The 22193-nt window shown below is 39.9% G+C and overlaps 1 protein-coding gene across 1 annotated transcript in view; it reads right to left on the bottom strand.

Annotated features, from left to right (window-relative positions):
- Nucleotides 1-21479, bottom strand: part of TMOD3 (tropomodulin 3) — a 65402-nt gene extending 43923 nt beyond the window's left edge. The window contains exon 1 of the mRNA XM_037054642.1: nt 21284-21479. The gene's annotated coding sequence lies outside the window, so the exon portion shown is untranslated. The remainder of the gene's footprint in view (nt 1-21283) is intronic.
- Nucleotides 21480-22193: the final 714 nt, after the last annotated feature.

Raw genomic sequence — 22193 nt, 5'->3', positions numbered from 1 at the left:
AAGATCACCAAGCTAATGTAAAATACAATTAAATAAAAAAGTAACAAATATAATTTACATATCACAGGAGTACTTTTTAAGTATTGTATTCTTACAGTCACTTAAAAAATACATATATATGGAGGAAGTTTGTACATAAGGAAAAAGTTTTGCCAGATAAGTCAGGAAGTAGACAATTTTTAAATTTGAAATTCTGTTATGTTCAGACTGTTTAATTCTTCCTCCTTATTCATTTTTTGGGGTAGCAGTTTTCAAGTTTTAGAAGTCCCTGCAGAGGCTTGTTGAGACCCAGATTCCTGGCCCGACCCTCATTCTCCTAACCAGGGGTCTGCAGCAGGGCTGAGGGTCTGTATTTCTAACACACTTCCAAGTGGCCCAGATCCAAAGAGCTTTGTGAGACCCACTGCTCTAGAAAGCTTGCCACCATACCAACTCTGATAACTAGGTTCACACTCTTGTGGCAGCCTATCTTGTCCTACTCACATGCCGAAAACATAGCCCCCAAAGTCTACGGGGGCTGCTGCCACGGAATGCTTTCCTTTTTACTCTGCCACTGCTTCACCTGACTTTAGTCAGTGGAGGCTACACTCAGGAACAGTGGGAAGCCCCTGGAACATCCTGGGCAAAAACTCTTCATCCCGTTAACCAACTTCCTTTTTAAGTATTACTTATCTCTAGAGTTCTACTTATTTTTCACACTAGACTTCAGGACCTACCAATTTTCAGATGGATTTTCAGCAATTCATTTCACTGAGACATTCAGCTTTCATTTGAATAGTTAAAAAAATTAAAACAATATCCTACCAGGGGTATGCAACCTGTGGCCTCCTGGCCACATGGGGCCCAAGATAACTATGAATGAGAACCAATACAAAATTGTAAATTTCTTTAAACAGTTTTTGTTGTTGTTGTTGTTGTTGCTCATCAGTGTGAGTTAGTGTTTAGTGTATTCATTGTGCGGCCCAAGACAACTCTTTGTCTTCCACAGCGGCCCAGAGACACCAAAAGGTTGGACAACCCTGTTGGATCTCCACCTATTTTCTTCCACTTTCATATTTTTTAGAGAGAGTAAGGTCTTGACTGATTATATTAAAAAAAACACAACTGGAATTACATGATTCAGATAGTCTTTCATTACATGAGGTGTTACCTCCCTTTCATCACGACTCCAAGAGGGCAGGCTCAGCGTCCTCAGACCTTTCTCTGTTCTCTCTTTCGTGAACCCATGTGACACTGTCCTCTGGTTCAAAAACCTTCTATAAGACTCACATTACCACATGTATAAAGGACACATGGACGAAGACAAAGAGGTTAAGATCAAGGGTGGGAGGTGGGGGATGAGTTGGGTGGGGGAAAATGGAGAAAACTGTACTTAAAAAATGATTTTTTAAAAAAGGACTCATTATTACCTACAGCAGTGTTAGGCAAATGATAGTGTCAGTGGGCAAAATCTTGCCTGCTACCTGTTTGTGTAAATAATGTTTTACTGTAACATAGTCACATTTATTGTCTATAGCTTTTTGCTACAATGACAAAGTTAAATAAATGAAACAGAGACAGATGGTCTGCAAAACCTAAAACATTCTCTATCTGACCCTTTGTAGAAAAAAATTTGCGAGCCCCTGACATACAAGATAAAGTTCAAGTTCCTCAGCATAAAATATAAAGTTCACATCCTGGTCCTAGACAGCTTTCCAATATTATCTCCAGCGGTTCCCCAACCACATGGCCTATACTCCAAACATGAATTCTTTAGGTCTCTATGTCTTTATTTTTGTTGCCTCTCTCTGGAACGAAGGCATTCTTTCTCACCTACCTCTGCCCTCAATCAAACCCCTACACATTCTTTACGGCCTAGCTAAAGTGTTGACAAGGATGAGGAGCAATTGAAACTCATAAATTGCTGGTGAAGTGCAAATTGATTCAAACACTGGAAAACTATTTGGCAGTACATACTAAAACTAAACAACTATACCATACATCATACCATAATGACATAGCAATTTCACTCCTAGCTATACACCCAAGAGAAATGCTTATTTATGTCAATAAAATAAGATGTAAAAAGTGTTCACTGCAGCTTTATTCATAATATCCTCAAACTGAAAATGACTAAAATGTTCATTAGAGAATACACAAAGGAATTGTGGAACAGTCATAAATAGAGATAAAGAGCAACTACTGATAAGTGCAAAAACATGAATGAATCTCATGCATTATGTTGAAAGGAATATAAAAAGCTAGACACAAAAGAATGCATGCTACATGCATTTATGCACATAAAATTCAACAGGCAAAACTAACGCATGGGAAATGGCTATTAGGAGGTATTGATAAGGCAGGGACATTAGAGAACATCCTGGGGTGATGAAAATGTGCTGTGAACTGGATTGTAATACACAAGCATATACATAAGTAAATTTATTAAGCTGCCCACTTAAGATTTTCTCCCTTTACTCTGGAAGCGTGCCTCAAAAAAATTTTAAATACATCTCTCTGATAGCTAGCGATATCGAGCATCTTTTCATGTATCTCTGGATCCTCTGTATGTCCTCCTTGGAGAAGTGTCTGTTCAAGTCCTTTGCCCATTTTTTAATTGGGTTGCTTGTCTTCTTAGAGTAGAGTTGTGTAAGTTCTTTGTATATTTTGGAGATTAAACCTTTGTCTGAGGTATCATTGGCAAATATGTTTTTCCAAACAGTTGTTTCTCTTTTTATCTTGATACTGTTTTCCTTAGCCATGCAGAAGCTTTTAATTTTGATGAGATCCCATTTGTTTATTCTTTCCTTTATGTCCCTTGCTCTAGGGGACGTATCAGTAAAAATATTGCTGCGTGAAATATCTGAGATTTTCCTGCCAATGTTCTCCTCTAGGACTTTAATGGTGTCACGGCTTATATTTAAGTCTTTTATCCACCTTAAATTTATTTTGGTGTATGGTGTAAGTTGGTGCTCGAGTTTCATTTTTTTGCATGTAGCTGTCCAGTTCTCCCAACACCATTTGTTGAAGAGGCTATCTTTACTCCATTTTATGTTACTGCCCCCTTTGTCGAATATTAATTGACTGTAGAGATTTGGGTTTATTTCTGGGTTCTCTATTCTGTTCCATTGGTTTCTGTGCCTGTTTTTATGCCAGTACCAGGTTGTTTTGATTACAGTGGCCATGTAATACAGTTTGATATCAGGTATTGTGATCCCTCCTACTTTGTTCTTCTTTCTCAAAATTGCGGCTATTTGGGGTTTTTTACGGAACCACAATGAGATACCACTTTACACCAGTCAGAATGGCCATCATAAACAAAGCAACAAACAGCAAGTGCTGGAGAGGTTGTGGGAAAAGGGGACTGTTCACTGTTGGTGGGATTGCAGACTGGTACAACCACTATGGAAAACAGTATGGAATTTTCTAAGAAAACTAAAAATGAACATGCCTTTTGACCCAACAATTCCACTGTTAGGCGTATATTCTAAGAACCCAGAAGCACCAATCCAAAAGAACCTATGCACACCAATGTTCATAGCAGGACAATTTACAATAGCCAAGAGTTGGAAGCAACCTAGATGCCCATCGGTAAATGAATGGATCAAAAAACTATGGTACATTTACACAATGGAATTATATGCAGCAGAAAGAAAGAAGGAACTTCTACCCTTTGCAACATCATGGATGGAACTGGAAAGCATTATGCTGAGTGAAATAAGCCAGGCAGTGAAAGACAAATACCATATAATCTCACCTTTAACAGGAACCTAAACAACAAAACAAACCAGCAAGCAAAACATGACCAAAGACACTGAAATACAGAACAGGCTGACAGGGACCAAAGGGGAGAGTTGAGAGAATCACAGGGGAAAAGGGGAAGGATTCACAGAAACAAGTATAAAGGACACATGGACTAACTAAGGTGGGGGGTGGAAATGGGAGGGAGGTGGGGAGCACTGTGTGGGGGGGGTGTGGGCAGGGCTGGGAATATAAGACAGAAAACTGTACTTGAACAATAATTAAATTAAAAAAAATTTAAATACACTAAGTCCTCACTTAATGTCATCAATAAGTTATGCAACTTTAGGCAAAAAATACATATAATAAAACCAATTTTACCAATAAAATAATTGATATAAATAAAAGTTAAGTTCTTTTCTTTTTTAAATTTACCATTTTTTCTTTTTTTATTTAATTATCGTTCAAGTACAGTTTTCTGTCTTTTACTCCCATTCTAGCCGCCCCCCCCCCAAGAGTTAAGTTCTTACATTACCCTCTCAATGTTATAAGGGAAACACTGTTGAACAAAACAACATTATTCAAGGACCTGCTGTATATGTTTGCATTGCACAATTAATTATATGTATTTAATGTTGAAAATTAAAGTTCCGTTAAACATAGAAATGAATTTTTCTGCAGCCATTTTAACAAGTCATCAAAAAACAAAACAAAACTCAACAATTTACCTTTGTAAGTGAATCAATCACCTTCAGCTTCTCACTTCCATGGTCAGTCAATTACAGAGAGATTCAGTTCAGTAAACATTACTCTACATGTCAGCCAACCAATCAAAAGACTCACCCAAATAATCTTGCTTCTACAGTGGTGTCACTATGGCTTTGAAAAGTTTGCCAGTTGGGGAATTCCATGCTTCCCAAAAACCCCGTGTAAGAAATTGGTCATCCTTGCTCGGAGAGACTGTGCCCGATCAGCAAGACTCTCCCTTTGTCTTTCTGTTTCAGACAGAGACTAGTGGCTGGTGGTCTCATTACCCTTTCATGGCAAAGAAGACTTTTAGTGATTACAGGAGTTTATCTTTAAATAAAAGTACTTCATATTGATATATGTTAAATAACAGTAGTTAGAATCAAAATATTCCCTCTAGATAAATATCCATGTAATCTTTCAACTGGTTATGGTTCACCATCCAATAATTTCTTAAGTATCTGCTTCAATTAGCTTTAGTTAAAAATTTCAAATTGACATTCCTTTTTTGGGGGTTTGGATCTGGTTTTAGTATTACTCTGGAAACAATTTAAAAATAAGTGATCTCTGCCTGGAAATTTTAACATTTAAAAGTACCTAAATACTCCCCTCTTTAATGTTAGGCTTGAGTTTCATCTCTGCTGGTTTGAGAAACATTCTTGGTCGCAGAAGGCTGGAGTAAAGAGAGTGGTCTGTCTACCCCTGGCTCTGTTAACGAGTATGAATATTTGTCAGTGATAGTGTGCAGCAGAGTCCTCAAGTGCAAGGGAGTTCTAAGTCTCATAAGGTCATTTCCTTTTTATAAGTTTATGACTCTAGATAACACTAATTATAACCAAAAAATGTACTTTGTGTCCATCTCATCAAAAGCACTATGTCCACAGTATTTATTTCTAAAAAATAAAAACCATTTTATTTTAGTTGTATATAATATGTGCTACTTTTATAGTAAAGAGCATTTTTAAAGGAAATAAACTGGATACTAAACCTATCCTCCTGTTTGGTTCACTGGCTCTTCCACACAACGAAGCCTACAAGACAGTACATTAAATAGTGAGTTTTGTGAAGTTCTTGGGATGCTATGGTTAACCCAAATGTAGGCAATCTGAGTGAGGTAGCTGCTTTGCATGCAGAATTCGAGAAAAAGGTGGTTGATTATACTGTGTAAAGGTTTCATGGAAACTAACCAACCCATGTATGAGATTAGCTAAGTGGCCCTGTCTTTCCTGCTATTGCTATTGACAACATCTTAAATTTTTAAAAAGCTGAGATCTATAGATCCCCAAAGCATAGGCAGGAAAATAGAGTCTGAAGTCACAGGGCAGCCCAGAAAAACTTGATAGGCCCCAGACAAAGAAGAGGTTTAATTGGAAGGAAGTTACTGAGGGCAACCTTAAAAAACAATTTTTTAAAAATTAATTCTCATCCAAGGATATGTTTACTTATTTGAGAGAGAGAGAGAGAGAGAAAGAAATGGACAGACAGACATCAATCAGCTGCTTCCTGGATGTGCCCCAGTTGGGGATCTAACCCACAACCTTTTGGTGCATGGATGGTGCTCCAACCAACTAAGCCACCTGGCCAGGGCAATGAGAACAACCTTTAGGTGGAAAGCAGCCAGATCGTATCTGTGACTATTACAAGAAAACAGTTAACATGTTATTCATACCACTTCAAAACCACTCTTTCAATAAGACTGTAGAGAGACTTTGTGGCTCCCCTGTGAGCACCCCACTTCCTTTTCTGGCTCAAAGCAGAAACAGCAGCTCCTAGTCTTAGCAGACTCCTCTTTTTGTTCTTCTTGGTGGAGTTGCAGCATCAGAGACACAAGGTAAGGTCAGAGAGGAGCCCAGTCTGTGCATACCAAAGACAAATGCGCAAGAGCCACACCCTTAACACACCCAATTTCTCAGTACCAAATGTTTTTCAATCTTCTCCCTTTTTCCTTTCTTTCTTTTTTTGCTTATTTGTTTAATAGACTGGGTACATTAGGAAGTGCTGAAGCTTTTCTAAAAGTTGTTACAAGCAAAAAAAAAAAATCTTAAAATAGACATGACATCACATGAATGAAATCTCCCGAGTAATAAATTTACGGAACTCTTTATGTCTGCTGGTTAACTAAAAGAGCCTTCTATACTGTGGACAAAACCAAATATGATACGGGGTGACTTGCAAGGAAAGCTTATCATTGCTCAGCCATCAAGCAAAATGCTGAACCCATTCCAAGTATACAAGGGAGACTAATCTGAGGGTTTTCTTTCTTTTTCTCTCCCAAAGGGAAGTGCCGCTATGACTCATTCTTCCTCTTGCAAATTTTCTTAATCCACTAAAAGTTAGTAAGCACTGAACTAAACACAAAGTCCTAAAATACACGAGGCTAGGTCTAAAAGAAACCACGCTAAAAGCAAGCTGAATTTTATACAGCGAACAAAAGGTAACTGGTAAGTTTCATCTTTTGTAAATTTCCTGGGCTTCAGGCCAGATTTTTTCCTTAATTCTAAAAAACTCACCTTTTTCAATCTTACCAATTTCCCCACCTTCAAATCAATATATGTACATATATTTGTATACATCTATTAAGTGCCTCTGTCACTTAATGTACTGCTCTGGGGGAGGGGAGACACTGGCCTGGAGGGGTAGGGCAAGTGGAGAGGAAAGGAACCATGGGAATGAGAGATCACAAGAATCAAAGATATGGCACAAACAAGGAACAGAGACTACAAATACTGAACTTTAGACTTAATGTTAAATGTTAAGAACAAACTTATTAATGCCTTTCAATTTTCTTTTGAGAAACTTTCTCAATTTACAAAAGTGGTGACCAGAAAAGTTGGGTGCAGAGTGAAAGTCAATCTGATTCTCCCTCAGGCCTCCTCCCACCACCTTCCATCATCAGAGACCAGCCTGCGTGGCGGTGCCCAGGTCAGAATCCGCCACTGGGNTATTAAGTGCCTCTGTCACTTAATGTACTGCTCTGGGGGAGGGGCGGCACTGGCCTGGAGGGGTAGGGCAAGTGGAGAGGAAAGGAACCATGGGAATGAGAGATCACAAGAATCAAAGATACGGCACAAACAAGGAACAGAGACTACAAATACTGAACTTTAGACTTAACGTTAAATGTTAAGAACAAACTTATTAATGCCTTTCAATTTTCTTTTGAGAAACTTTCTCAATTTACAAAAGTGGTGACCAGAAAAGTTGGGTGCAGAGTGAAAGTCAATCTGATTCTCCCTCAGGCCTCCTCCCACCACCTTCCATCATCAGAGACCAGCCTGCGTGGCGGTGCCCAGGTCAGAATCCGCCACTGGGATGCCCCCTCTTTCTCCACTTCCCTTTCACACCAAGGTTTACAGGACCCTACCCCTAGCAATTCTATATGTCAACATCTGTATCACAATAAAGATTAAGAACGGCACCATTATTCAACTGAAAATTTGTTTATTTGGAAAAACATACCTCCAAATGAGGAAACTACCCTGGAAAGAATCAACTACACTGAACAACATGTGTGCATAGATGAAGATGTGCATGACTGAGCCCTGTCTGGTGTAGCTCAGTGGATTGAGCGCGGGCCTGCGAACCAGATGATCACGGTTCGATTCCCAGTCAGGGCACATGCCTGGGTTGCAGGCCAGTTCCCAGCAGGGGATGCACAAGAAGCAACCATACATTGATGTTTCTCTTCCTTTCCCCTTCCCCTCTAAAGATAAATAAATAAAATATTTTAAAAAAAGATGTGCATGACTGGAGTTGACAAGGCTTGCAGATCTGATTACTTACAGTTAATAACGCATCAAATATTTTGTATGAAAGCTGTCCTAATATTCTCCAGACTTTGTAAAAGGTTTTGGTAAAACATGGAAGAAAGTGCTCTAAGGGATTATAAGAACTAATCTAAACCACCAAAATAAGCCCACAAGATGTGGACAGTGTCAGAGGGGATATTTTTAATATGAAGATTTACCAAGTCAATGACCATAAAATACTAATATACACACTGTATATACAGCTACTATTGTCACATGAGTGTATTGAGTTGTCTGTTTGTAATTGCACAATTCTGGCCAAAATGTAGGTAACTGGTGAAAATAAAAAGCTCTTATAGCACCTCCCTACCCTGTGTCATGCTACTTACTGGTGGTTTAATTCTTCCAGGCCAGGCCTTATGAACCAACAATCTCTCTTTAATAAAAGTCATTCTTTCTCATAAAATTCAACCTTCTCCCTCTTGTTGGGGGAGGATGGGTCTGGTTAGATTGTAATGGAAATAAGATAGTAGCAAGTTTTAAACATTTAAGGGGAAAGCCCAGTCTTAAAAATAAATGAAAGGTTCTCAGTTTTAGCTAGCTGTAACTCAAGCCCCTTTCCTTTGCTAAAATAATGAGAATCCTCTCTATCTTTAGACGGCCTGATGAACACTTCTGAGTCCTTCCCAAACAAACTGTGACAAACTTAAGTACCTAACAGAACTCAATTCTCACTCAAAAGGAAAAACAAAATCCAGAAGGAACACCAGAATTCTTCTGGAGAAAAAAGCCCAGCATTTAGCTCCCAGCACTGAACCTGGGGGTGAACAGACCACGGATTTACGGGCTCTGTGACCTTGATCTTAGCCAAAAGGCCGAGAAGTGATGGGCTCTGTGACCTTGAGAAGGTCACTTCACTTTGCAGCTTCCTGAGCTATTTGAGGAACAGCCAAGACACAGATAGCCCTGGTTCTGAATATGGACTTCTTCAGGTCCCGTAAACATAGCCCCGGTTCTGAAAATGGACTGCTCCCCGTATCAAACAGCCCCTCCCCCGTGGGTGCTGCCTCTGCCCTAGCCCGCCAGCAGCCACTGTCCAACAGAGGAGAGACAGGTGGCAACTGGATGAGAGGAAGCCTGTTTGCTCAGCCCTGGGCTCAGTGGGCTCAGGTCTGTCTCTCTCCTACTTCTAAGTCTGTGACCTTAAGAAAACACTATTTAATCCAATATATTTGGGAGAAAAATGCTAACTTATTCTCATCACTAAGATGAACGATGCTTAAGAAGAAAGGAAAATAGGAAAGCTGAATCATGCTAGAAAAGCACAAAAACAGTAACATGAAATACTTCAGGAAGGTGACTTGAAATACCAAAACACAGATTAAACAGCAAAAAAAGTTAACAGTGAAGTCACCCATGGGCCCATGTGGTTAAGTGCTTAAAAAAAAAAGGTTAAAGTAGAATGACCATAATAATAAATGCTTTCCTTTAAAGTCACTAAAAAAATTCTACAGATCATTTCCTATATTCCTGTAATAAAATTAGAAATGTTTTATGACAACATGAATTCTTACATCATATATTATAGAAATGAATGCAAAAAAATAATAAAATTAGATATACATTTTACTAATACAGTAAAAATACTAAAGTACAAATTTATTTCTGCCCTGTTCTTCATTTTCTTTTTTTTTATTTAACTTTTGTTCAAGTACAGTTTTCTTTCCTGTATTCCCAGCCCTGCAAATGAATTTAAAAGCATCTAAATATTGCTTTTATTTTAATTAAATTTGAAAACCCAGGCACTCAAGAATAAGACAGTACTAGAAAATATTTTTTTAAACCTTAAAAGAAAAAATATATATTTGGAATTTAGAAAGAGTTCTTTGGGAAACCAGCTTCATAAAGGGTTTAGTTTCAAACAGTGACAATGTAAGGAATTTTGGAAGGGCCACCCAACCCCATTATTTATCCACATCCATTCCTCAAATCTGACCCACTTTTCTCTAACATCACAAGAAGTGTAATGGTAAAGAAATGACCCCTAAGTTCCTTCCAAATCTGAAAGTCTAACATCACTCAAATTTAAAACATGCCTTGGGAATGACTCTGAGACGACCGACACCGACAAGAACCAGAGGACAAGAACCAGAGACCAGCTGGAGAGCCAAAGACACAGGGAGAGTGTTCACTATGTATCTAGTGGTCCTCTGAGTTTTGTATCATGTGCATCTATTTTATTTTTAATTTAAAGAATTCAATCGCCTGTTGCATTGTGACACCGTATATGAAAAAACAGAACAATTACCATCTCTGACTTTTGAATTATGCATGCCACACACAAATACCAGTAATAACAAAATGTGCTTTGGTAGAAAAGCAAAACGAAAGCATTAGCTATCAAAGAGCCCTACGAAAAGAATTTCAGAGTCGTGAACACATAATACAGTGTACAGATGATGTGTGGCAGAATTGTGCATCTGAAGCCTATATAATTTTGTTAACCAGTGTCACCCCAATAACTTCAATGAAAAGGAAAAGAATTTCAGAACATTAAGAAAAAAAGATGAACAATCTATGAGACAAATAGCAAAACTCATTTAAAGTGAAATATAATTATATAGTTTTCCATGTTCCACAGCTTGGGACCAAAGTCCCTATGTAATTAAAACTCTGGCACTCTTTGCACTGTGATGTTTTAAATATTGGATCCTTGTACCTAAGTTGATTTTTTCTTTCTTTCTTTCTTTTTTTTTTTTTTTACTGTTTGTGGGGAGAGAAATAAAAAAGATTGTCAACCCCCCACCCCTTCACAAGTAAACTCTGAAACTGGGACTGAGGCCAGTTTAGGGGTGTTTTTTCCTTTCCCATAAGGAAACATCAAGAGAAGTAACTTGAATTTTTCTGATGTTCTGAGCAGGCCTTCAAAGCCCCATGTCTCTGGACCTAGTCAACTTTCTGGAGCCTCATACAGAGAGGAAGTAAAACAATGCTTTACCAAACTCTCTCCCCCAGAGACAAATAAACTTCTGGCCTGACTCAGGCTCAGGTTTTCCTGCTGGAAAGATCTTGATCATAGTCACCTGACTCTGCTTCCTGAAACAGGGCTTTTACACATCATCCCTTTGTTTAGAAATTTTTCTTATTTGTTAGGTGTTTGTAGTTTGACAGTTTCTCAGGAGATCCTGAGAAAACTCTACCCTCTTACTTTTGCTCTAAACAGCCTGGCTTCCTCCAGGTCTCACAAATATCCTAGGTAGTTCATCCTGACACCTTCACCTCATCTGTTTCCCACAACTCTGTGGGAAAGTGTGCACTTCTCTCCAACCACCCTCCCCACCCCATCCCCAAACGTCACCTCTCCATCTTACCCAAACTCCACATGCCCTTAGAAGACTAGTTAAACACCTTCTTCTCCAAAGCCTCTCCTAGCTCCTCCGACCCTAACTAATTACTCTCTTTTCTAATTGGAAGGTTACAATGTGCAGGGTGCACTATACCATTTTGTCCCAATACTTGATTCAGGTATCTGGTGCCCTAAGTGGTATGACTGCATGGTCCTCAATGGACCAAGCCTCTCACCTTACATTGTGGAGGCATTATGTACATACCTTCAGAGAAGCAGTACACTTGTGACTTCTAGGTATAAATAACACTGGTTTCGCTCTAAACAATTTCAGGGACCTGGGGACATATATGGCAATTAAATTAATTTCCAAACTAACATGGAGAAGCAGTTATATTTGAAGAGGCACCTGCCTACAATTTGCATAATGTGTCTTGATGTCTCACATGGGAGGTGGGAAATACAGAACCCACCAAAGAAATTCGGTGTGCCCTGGAGTTATATGTACTTCTCATAAGGTGGAGAACACCTGAAAAGAGAGAATGCGTTCTTTTAGTCAATCAAGCAAGGGGGGGGGGGCATTCTTCAAGAAAATGGCACTGCCCCACCACCTTGACCCAGTGTCCCAACTGTGGAAAACCTCACTCTTAGTGAAGTGCTATCGTATCCAGAATGAGTAACTGGAGCAGTAACCAACAGATGGGGTACCTGTGAGGAGCTACACGGCAGCCAGGAACAACATCGACACAACCCACCACAAGTGATCTTGGGGACAAAAGGGAAAAGGGCAAGATGACCACCCCCTTAGAAACAAAAGAGAACCCCAAAGGGTTTCCGATGGGAAAAGTTTTGGTATTACTAAATTGTATACTTAAAATGGATGAATTTTATGATATGTAAATTATACCTTAATAAAGCTGTTTAAAAAAAGAGAACTTTGGTGATCTGAGCTGGAGATTTGTATGTGGTAAAGCATCCAATAACAACCCAGTAAAGGGAGGGTACTCACAGGTTTTCATTGGAGCTTCAAGACAGAAGGCACAAAACTTCTGGTACAAAAACCATAATTTTTCATATTAAGTTAGGAGAGTTCACTATCCACGAAAATGAAAACTGCCAAAATATAGCTTTTAAAAAATACATGTATACATACAATAAAATCCAAACTATATAAAACTCCTGAAATAATGAAAACCACACAGCTAGTAGAGATAGTTTGTGGGGGGAAAAGAAATGGAAGGGTTAGAGGTAGAAAGAAATGCAATATTTAAGATGTGATACTGAAAAAGCAGAACTAACGAAAGAAGGGAAGTCTGAGAGATCATTGCTATTGGCCAAGAAGCTTGGTTTACCACCCTAGGGTCACAAGGTCTGGTATGGCACAGGTTCTTTTAAAGAAGGCTAAAGGACATTCTTCCTGCGACAGCAAAAAAGGGAAATCAGGAGAGCCACACAGAAAGGCAACTTACTTTAACGCAGAGAAGGAGAGGAGGTTGCTAAGCACAGTTACAAACCCAAAACAGAGGTGCAGGATAATAGCTCTAAAAGTAACAGTTATGACACCAACTCTAAACATTTTTAAGTGACTGAATAAAACTGTCTATACCTTATTTACATCTTGGAAACATATTTCTTTCATTTACTTGAGTTTCTCAGATTAACAGAGGCCATGTGCTATATTCCCATATAATAAAGAGAAAAACAAAGGAATCAATTTTTATTTGCATATCTGTTACATGCCAGGTACTTTATTCATATATGTCTCATCATAGTAACTCTGCAAAATATAACTACCTCCATTTCATACATAAAGAAACTGAGGCTTAGAAGGGCTAAAAAGTCTGACCAAAGATATGTAAATTCTCAATAGTGGATATAAATTTGAACCTGAACTTACTGGGTTGGCCAAAAAGTTTATTTAGGCTCTAGTAGTGCTTAGTTGTCTTTAACTTCATTTGAAACACTTTTGTTAGATTGTTTTGTGACAGCTGTCATGTCAGCATGCATTAAAAAAAACATCAAAATTGGTGAATTTTTGTGCAGCCATTTTAATGTTGAAGATGGAAGAAGATACGCAACATTCTCAGCATATTATTCTTAATTATTTCAAGAAGGCTAAAAATGCAACTGAAACACAAAAAAAGATTTGTGCAATGTATGGAGAACATGCTATGTCAAAAGTGGTTTGTGAAATTCTTGGTACTTTGACATTTTGGCCAAATAATTTTTTGCTGTGGGGCTGTCTTAGGCATTGGAAGCTGTTCAGCACATTTTGGCCAAATAATTTTTTGCTGTAGGGCTGTCTTAGGCAGTGGAAGCTGTTCAGCAGCACCCCTGGCCTCTACCCACTAGAAGCCAACATACTCCAAATATCCAAATCAATAGTTACTGGTAAAAATGAAAAATATGTCCTTTATGGAAAAAATGTAATGGATTTCTTGGCCAACCCAATATTTTAAATATTAAAAATACTGTATTTAGACTACTATACCCAAGAGTTAATCATAATGGTTAAATGGTCAGTGAGTCATGGCAATAAACAGATACTAAACAAGAAACACGCCTACTTTTTAGTTGTTAATCTACCAGATGCAGTGCAGATACATAAAAAGATACCTGACCTCTGGTACCAAAGCAAGCATGTTTGGGGATGATCAACTCTAAATCCCCTCATTTGGGACCACCATTCCGCAGGCCCTGTGACAGCATATACAGCCTAAGTAACCACATAACAATGCCCTCTCCCTCACAGATGTTTGGTAAAGGAGTTACCCCAACCCAGGCAAGACAGATAAAATTCAATTCTTCAGGAATCTAGAAAGCTGGGAAACAAAACCTCAGTTGAGAGATCATATATTAACCAGTCTGGAGGCAGCATCACAGCAAGCCAAAGCCACATTTAAGCTGAAGTTAAGGGGGGAAGCAGAAGCCATGAGAAAGCTATAAAGGAGAGAATGGAAGAGGGTGAGAGAGGGAGGCACTTGTCTTAGGTGCCAAGGTTGGAGAGTAATCTCAGTAATCAAGATTACAGTGTAAAGCACACAGTTTTTAAAAAACAAATTAACAATCTGAAAGTTACAGAAAAAAAGTTGAAGAGAGTCCAGGCAAGACAAAGACAGAGGAAGGTGGACAGGGACTTCCCCAGTGCCTGCTCCGGGGTGCAGCTGCAGGTCATTCCAGTGGGCTCCCTCACCACACAGTAAGAACCACTACAACTGCCGGCCTTGCTACCATCCCTCCTGGCAGGCTAGGTTAAGTGGATTGGTGTTCCCTGAGACCTGAGAGCCTTGATTAATACACTCTATTTGGGAAAATACAACAGGCTTTAAAAAAAATTAAGGCAATCTGTAATTAACTGACAAAAATAGTACTGAAATTAGCATTACAGAAGTTCAGAGATCACTGTGGGTGTTCAGGGAAGGATAGATTTATCTAGACAGAGGCGGAGAGAAGTATATACTAAGCAAACACATCTAAGTACAGAAGAAAGGAGACAGGGAAAGGATCCGAGGAAAAGCGAGGGGGAAGGAGTGTTTCTCCCACGCCCAGTGTTATAGCCAAGGAAACAAACACAGCTCCATGCTTTCCGCTTCCAGCCCTCAGACCACATGTCCATTGCACCCTATACGGTACCGCTTTCCCCTTTTTCTCATGTTCAAATCTTTCCACATCTTTCAGCGACCTGTTAAACCAACATTTCTCTTAAATGTGTCCTACTTGAAAGGTATAGGCCAGAACGAAGGCTGTGGCAGTGGAAAAAGGAAGAGAAGAGGCCAGGGCAGGAGGGAAGGCTAAGGGGCTGAATGCAGTGAGACAAGCGCTCTTCTCTGGGGGAGAGCAAACTATACCCAGGAGTTCACATGGGATGTTGTCCTATGTCTTAGGAGGGTAGCACATGAGACGGTTTGACAAGGAAGAGTGACACTGGGGGCTCAAGAAACTAGGGGCAGGTGTAGAGGGTGTGCCGATGACTAACGGAAGGCCTTGCCGAGCTGCACCAAAGGCCTTGCCGAGGGGAAAATGTGCACATCTGTTGTGATCCATTTCTGTGTAGAGCTCTGTGATTTTCTCCAAGAAATAGCAAATATTAGGGACAAACAACAAAAATAGAAGGAGTGGGTGGATAGGGAGCCTCGACTTTCAAATAACCACATACTCGTTGATATTTCCCAATAGAATCAAGCTTTCTTACCCACCTCCCATCCCATCCTACCTCCCAACACACTCCCAGCCTCTTGCCACAGCACCCCAGTCTCCATATTAGAGAGAAAAAGAAAAAAGAAAAAAAAGTAGTCATTTAAGAATACTAACGTGAGTCCACTATGAACAAAAATAAATCTCGGTGTTCTATCAAACTGTGCCATGTTTGCCCCAGGCTAAGTAAGGGCTGCCGATGCCAGACTTAGAACGTATAGGTTTGAAGGCCCTCCTCTCTTTTCACAGATGTGCATAGCAAGTAAATCTTCTTCAACCATTCCATATTAAAATGATAACCCCACACCCAGGGAAACAAAATCTTTGGTTGGTTATAATTTCCCAGATGCAATCCCTTACTTTATAATTATGATTATAATTAATATCCTGCTCAAAGGGCTCACTCTGTGCAATAGGCTGGGGAGCTACCTACAAGTCTATATACGTATCTATATACACATTAAATATATACCTATTAGATCATTGTTAACTGGTTAAAAAAAACGCTAACCAAAAATTCTAGGAATTGCCTTAAACACCAGAAGTCACTTTAAATAACTAACCTGCCACTGGGCTCTCACTCACTCTTGTCTGTCTGGCCTTCGCCTTGTCCCACACACGTCAGGAATTGTGTTCACCTGACGTTCTTGTAGTGACAGTGCTTAGATAGGCCGGATGCGAGACTGTTTGTTGTAAAGGGTTATCTCTGGGCATCAGTCACCTTAGTTTGTAAGTTTGTCTTGGTGTGTTTGTGTTCTCTCTTCAGTGACTGTGTGTAGGCGTTTGAGTGTATGTAGTGGAGGAAGTATGTATCTTTGCAGGAAGAGGATGCACATCTCTGAAGGAACGTTGCCTGTATTTCAGGGATTCTCAAAATGAACTGTTAAATGCATACAGGTGAAAGGAGACAGTAATAAAAGACTACATATTGAATGATTCCATTTATATAAAATGTCCAAAATGAGCAAATTAAAACAACACAGAGGTACCATTTTATACCTAATGTGGCTAAATAAAAAAGGCTGACACTAAATATTGGTGACATTAAAAATGTGGAGCAACTAGCCCTCGCTGGTGTGGCTCAGTGGTTGAGTGCTGGGCCTGCAAAGCAAAGGACAGCAGGTTCGATTCCCAGTCTGTGGGCCAGGTTTCCAGTGCGGGAAGGAGGGGGGGGCAGCATGCAGGAGGCAGCCACACATTGATGTTTCTCTCCTTCTCTTTCTCCCTCTCTTAAAAATGGATAAATGAAATCTTAAAAAAAAAAATGTGGAGCAACTGGAACTCATACATAAATCACTTGGACAGTTTGTTGGTAAAGTTAAACATACATCTACCTATCCTATGACTCAGTAACTCCACTTCTAGGTATTTACCAAGAGAAATGAAAACATACATCCAAAAGAGAATTGTAAAAGAATGTTCATAACAACCTTATTCATAATTTCCCAACTTGGAAATAAAACAAATATCCATCAAGAGAAAAATAGAGAAACTGGGGTATATTCACACAACAGAATATTATTCAGTGATGAATAATTACGGATTAAAAAAGCACATACATAAAACACAGTTAAATCTCAAAAACATTGTTACATGAAAGAAACCAAACACAAAAAAGCACAAATTACTGCATGACTCCATTTATTTGAAGCCCATGACTAGGCAAAACAAATCAATGGTGTCAGAAATATGGCATCAAGGGGGCTGCCTCTGCAGGAGGGCAGGTGAGGAAATGGCGAAGAGGAGGGAAGGGGTATGAGGGATGGGGGGAAAGGTGCAGGGAATAAGTAGCATACATGACAGGTACAAAATAGACAGGGGAAGGTTAAGAGTAGTGCAAGAAATGTAGAAACCAAAGAACATATATGTATGACCCATGGACATGAACTAAGGCGGGGTGGAATGTGGGTGGGAGGGGGTGTGCAAGGAGGAGGGGAATAAAGGGGGGGAATGGGACAACTGTAATAGCATAATCAATAAAATAATTTTTACATAAACAAAATTCTAAAAAGTTTTCTAGCTTGTTTTGGTAGAAGTTACATTGTATAAAATTACTAGAACTCCTTAAACTGAATACTTAGAATATATGCATTATACTGAATGTTAATTATACCTCATAAAAAATACAAAGTAGGGCTGCTTCATGCACATACATTTTCAAATTTTTGCCACTTTAGATTATTTATATCTCTATTTCTTATTAAAATAACCTAATGGATTACACACAAGTGTGGGCAGAGAGACCTAAGTATGTGTTTGTGTTTAAATTTTTATAAATACAAAATCGAGTTTGAGTCTTCAGGATTGCACTACATGTACCCAATGGACTGTTAGGGGTCCAGTAAAATTTTATTTTTTATACCATTTTCCTCCCAGTATGATTTTATAGTTGTGATTTTAGAGGCTTGAAATAAAACTGAGAGTAAGGCATGTAAATCAAATGTCAGCAACAAAGACTGAAGACAGACGACAGTGCTTTAGCCACTATAACAGCCTAGAAAATAATGCCCTCCTCAATTATTTTAATTAAGAGAAAGCCCATAATATTTAAATTGAAGGGGAACTGAAAAGCATGAAGAAAGTCTAGCAGCTAATTTGATCTTTAAAAGTTGATAACACTGCCTAAATACCAAGAGCAGTGTACATCGGACTGCCGCTGAAAACCCACCTGAGCCCTCTCTTCCTCCTGTGTTACTGGGTCCTCCTCTTCCTTACTCTTCCTCTTTCTCCTCCTTTCTCCTCAATATACCTATCCAGGTATATTTGTACCCCCACCACCTTTCACCTTCCCTATAATATTGCTCGGATCTAATTGATTTTCATATGCCCAGCTCATCCCAGGTTCCAAATAAGTAAATTTACAAAACTGTACAATATTCTACTGTAGATATGACACATACACTCAAACAATACACAGGCTATAGCCTGGGGAGACACAGACGATCAGTGAGTGGAAAAAAGATGACTTCATTTGTTTCCAATCCCCACAACTGTAAAAGATCTCCCCCTCTGAACTCCTACCACATTTTTACTCCCTACAGATGGCTCTTACATCCCTCTGAACTATAAACAGGTACGCACGCCTAACCTCAAAGAAAGTTAGGTTCTCAGACAAAAACCATGTCTTCATGTCTGTATTTACCAGGAGCCTCATAACTTTACCACTATGACTTGAACGTTATGTGGCAAAACACATGCTGAATCTATGAATTATTGAATTAATATGAATGAAAACAATTGAGAGTGGAAGAGGATGAAAGAGGAGAAAACACTGCGAGGATTCAGCAAAGAGAAAGGAGAAGCGAAGGAGAGTAGAAATAACAGAAAAAACTTGTGAAAGCAATTGTTTTTGTTAGAGTGAACAGGATTATTTTTTAAAACTGAGAGTTGGAAAAAGCCATTACTATGCATACAATATTAGAGCTATAAGCACTTATCTTTAAACTGTCATCATTAACACCTAAAGTGTCTCCCAACCCTTGATATTCAGTTACTCTCTGACAGTAACTTATGGCATTCCCTGGCATGCAGGTTCTAGGGCCCTACTTCAAATCTACAGGATCCTGGGTGATTTATGCATGTTCACATTTGAGAAGTACCACTCAGGTCCTTTCTGTTGTACAGAACCTGTGTTTCATTTAAATGGGCCGGTAGCTAAGACTTGAAAAATCTCTGATTAGAAACCCGATCATCGTAATGGGATTTGAACTGTCTGTATTTAACTTTAGGTGAAGTGAATTACAGAGCAATTTGGCCTGAAGGGTTTATAGCAAAATTTTAGAATTAATTATAAAAATATGACTAAAGGAAATTGAGCAGGTCAGTAACATCCTCCAGAACTCATTTTTATTCCTTCATGCCTAGCAGAGGGTTTGGAATGACACATGTGGCCAATGTTTCTTGAATGACAATATAAGTGAATTTTTTAAAATCAGAGATGTTTAGGGCTGGAATAATGTTGTGGTCATCTGATCCAACAACCTCATTTTAAAGATGAGCAAGCTAGAAATCCTGATAAGCAACCTGAAAATTGGAATACCATATTTTGCTGTGTATAATGTATAATGTGCTCCTGTGTATAATGTGCACCTATATTTTTAGCCGAAAATTCCAGAAAAAATTCTTTCAAATTTTTAATTCCATTTTTTATTTACTTGTACTTAGAAACAAAGCAGATTATCGAATTCAAGGGTATTATTTTGCATATAGATATAATTATTGCTTTCTAGAATTACACTTAATACATAAGCATAAATAAATCAAAAACATTTATCTAGGTATAGAATTAGTATGACCCATGTACAATGTGCATCCTTATTTTCCCCTAAAAAATTTGGGCAAAAAGTGTGCATTATACACAGCAGAATGCGGTATATTGGATGTGATATTTTAATTCCCTTTTGTTCCTTTGGTAGGAATGTGTTAGAAAGAGGATTCTAAGTATTACAATAAAATGACTGAGGGCTCTTAAAGAAGCGATAGGGTAAAAAGGTGCCTAGCACTAGTAAGAGACTAGCATAAGTAAATGAGGCTGAACAAAACTATTTTTCTAAGCTTATTTTTCTTTGGGCAGGTCAATTAGTTAATCAATTTAATCTACTGAAAAAATAATCTAAAGGATTCTGAGAAAAAGAAACATGAGCTGCATGAAAATGTTACAAACCAAGGGAGACCGCACATAACTAATTTAAATCTCCACAGGCTTATTTCCTGTTCAAGTATGATCTCCTGGGATCAGTTTTACTGCAGTGTTCATTACCAGATGACTTTTGGTTTTAAGAGAAGCCAAGGGCAAGTTGAAAACGCTATTCTTAACTAAACATAAAACAAAACAACACAAAAGTCCTGCGGCTGTTTCTCATTTGTTTATAATCAGAATGCAGGCTTGCAGGGGAAACATATCAATCTCCTTAGGCAAAAATACAGCTACCCAGTCACGTCCTCAAAAGAAATCAATATACAAACTTCACAGCCGGACCCAGCTGCGCTGCACGGAAGCCAGGAATTTATTCTAAGAGCAGACAGATCAAAACGGCAAATACCAGACAAGTCAGATTTCAATTAAAAAAAAAAGGGTGTGCCTTAAGGTGTTTTTTTTTCCTTTCCACTTTCAACAAGTAGAAGCCTTCCAAAGGACATTGGTGAGAAAGCCCTTTTAAGATGATCATTCCCCGAGTTAAGCCTGGGTGGGGTGGAAAGGACGGATAGGCACCAAGAGCTTGCACACTGCGGCCAACGCCAGAAAGGGGCCGGTTCCCACCCCAGGGAGGCCGGGCCCCCAACTGATTCATCAACTCGGGGTTCGCGCGCCTCCACCGCAGGCGACGCCCAGCACACCCCACGGCCCCACCCGGTACGGTCGCCCCGAAGCAGCCCTCAGCGTCCCCCAGCTCCCCGAGAGGGACCTGTAGGGAAGGAGACCGAGGCAGGCGGCTGAAAGGCAGCAACCTCTCCTCGAGCCACCATGGCCGGTGCGACTCCAGCCCGCGCCCGTAGACGGACTTCCTGGAAAGCACCAGGCTGGACTCACCTGACTGGCGCCCACTGGGGACACCGACTACTTTACAGTCCTGCGGGGATTGCCTGCACCTCGGTTCCCAGTATCCGCTGGTTTGCCTACTTCTGCCTCCCGGGTAGTTGCCCGACCCACCGCCAGCAGCAACCCCACCTCGACCGCGCTGTCGGTGCGGCTAGTTCCCCACCGCCGTCACCCACGCGCTTGCGCGTTCTCCGGTCGCAGGGGATCCTGGGAGTTGTAGTTTCGAGCGAAGGTGTAAAAGCTCAGCGTTTAGCCCGGGTCTTTACAAAAGATCTGCAAGACATTGGAAGCAGCTACCGATAACCAGGGCTAACTCCAGCCTGGGACAACGCTCTCTGCTCGTAGAAATATTTAACTTCGACTCTCTGGGAGCTATGAGCAGCAGCTAGAGGCGCTATGGTATTTCCTCTTTGAGTTTTACTAAAGAGACACACGAGGCAGGGTTTGTATTGTATGTGCTCTCGAAGTACCTAATGCGAGGACATGGCATCGAGTCCTTTAAACTTGTTATAAAAAACTAGTGAACAAACAAAAGCTAAGGCACAGAGGGTCATAAATCAGGTGTATGTCATCTAAAGGGCGTAGTGACTGTAGTGATTTCTTTAGGCCTGCAACCAGGGATGATGTCGCAGCCCTAACATCTGCATTCCCCTGCGGTTTCGGCCCATCCCTTTCCCGCATTCCAACTTTAAGCTCTGCACCTGGAGGTGGATCTGGGCTAACGTGAGAGGGCGCTGCTCAGAGGAGGAAACTGGGACTGATGGGTAGCCTGTAAGGGAACAGGACGACAGTGGATAACTGCCTTTTGTGGCTCTGAGGAGAGGGAACAGCGATGACCTTCCATTCATTCATTTACTCACTCGGAATTTTTTGTCCTGCTTTTCAGGAGTAAACCATTCCC

The sequence above is a fragment of the Sturnira hondurensis genome, unplaced genomic scaffold (assembly GCF_014824575.4).
Source record: "Sturnira hondurensis isolate 20B ecotype Veracruz unplaced genomic scaffold, ASM1482457v3 Scaffold0008196, whole genome shotgun sequence".
Lineage (NCBI taxonomy): Eukaryota > Metazoa > Chordata > Mammalia > Chiroptera > Phyllostomidae > Sturnira > Sturnira hondurensis.
The sequence above is the reverse complement of the archived record's forward strand: the minus strand, read 5'-3'. Positions and strand labels throughout refer to the sequence as shown.